The sequence below is a fragment of the Sinocyclocheilus rhinocerous genome, unplaced genomic scaffold (genome assembly GCF_001515625.1).
Source record: "Sinocyclocheilus rhinocerous isolate Xijiao unplaced genomic scaffold, SAMN03320098_v1.1 scaffold2882, whole genome shotgun sequence".
Classification (NCBI taxonomy): Eukaryota; Metazoa; Chordata; class Actinopteri; order Cypriniformes; family Cyprinidae; genus Sinocyclocheilus; species Sinocyclocheilus rhinocerous.
Window position 1 is genome coordinate 481,077 of NW_015644632.1, and position 1,381 is coordinate 482,457.

Consider the following 1,381-nt stretch of genomic DNA (forward strand, 5'->3'; position numbering starts at 1 on the left):
CTTACAAATTATCATAATTGTGTTGACCGTGGCCAGGGAAATACAAAGATTTAAGTTGGTAATATACACTGACATTAACTTCTCGCTGGCCGAGTAGCTGATAGTGTAAACCATTTAAATTTGAAATCAGTTTAATCAGGTGGACCTCGAATTTTCAGATCCGAGTCCTTTCAAAACCTGAGCTAGAAATAAAATTAATGATTAATTCCCTTATCAAGAATTAATGAGTTAAATTCCTTACACTGGGGTGAGAAAATAATGACTGACTGACTTTAATTTTGGGGTGAAGAAAAGAAAAGAAAAGAAAAGAAAAGAAAAGTGGGTGAAGTCATTTAAAAACATATAACCTCTCAGTCACCCAAATCACCCACTTTTAACTTGTAAGAATATGCATCTCAGTGCAGTTTTATCACTATATTGAGTTTTTCAAGTTGTACAGGCAAACTGGGTTAGTTGGATTGATGCTTTTTTTATTATTAGTTCAAATGGGTATGAAAGGGGTCATATGATGCTATTTTAAAGCTCATTATTTTGTGTATTTGGTGTAACAGAATATGTTGACATGCTTTAATGTTCAAAAAACACATTATTTTTCAAATACTGTACATTATTTTAGTTCCTCTATGCCCTGCCTCTCTCAAACACGTCGTTTTCTACAAAGCCCCTCCTTCCGACAAGCACAGTCTGCTCTGATTGGCCAGCTGACCCAGTGCATTGTGATTGGCCGAACACCACAAGTACGCGTCGGAAATGTAACGCCCCTTACCATAAACGCGAGCTTCTGCTTTCAACATAACTGTAAAGACAGTAAATAATGTCCTTAGTTTTACCATCAGTTCAAGCCCGAAAGTGAAACAGAGTCGCGTGACAGACACAGTGATGAAGCTGGTATGTGTTTGCAGTACACAAGCCGCGATTAAGACAGCTGACTCCACTGTGGGGGGCGTGTTTGAATGAGGCGTTTTAGCCCGGTCTGGATCAGCCTTCTCTTTTAGACAGAATAAATCCTTTTGTGGGAGACTTTGAGCTTTGTAACTCTGCAGATCTTATACATGCACAAATGTGACCCTGGAGCACAAAAGCAGTCTTAAGTCGCTGGGGTATATTTGTAGAAATAGCCAAAAATACACTGTATGGGTCAAAATATTTATTTTTCTTTTATGCCAAAAATCATTAGGATATTAGGTAAAGATCGTGTTCCATGAAGATATTTTGTAAATTTCCTACCGTAAATATATCAAAACTTAATTTTTGATTAGTAATATGCATTGCTAAGAACTTCATTTGGAGAACTTTAAAGGTGATTTTCTCAATATTGAGATTTTTTTGCACCCTCAGATTCCAGATTTTCAAATAGTTGTATCTCAGCCAAATATTATCC

At 36.6% G+C, this 1,381-nt stretch overlaps 1 protein-coding gene across 1 annotated transcript in view; it reads right to left on the minus strand.

Moving 5' to 3' along the window:
• Positions 1–1,381, minus strand: part of LOC107758711 (polypeptide N-acetylgalactosaminyltransferase 16-like) — a 71,060-nt gene that overhangs the window by 63,459 nt on the left and 6,220 nt on the right. The gene's annotated exons all lie outside the window — the stretch shown is intronic.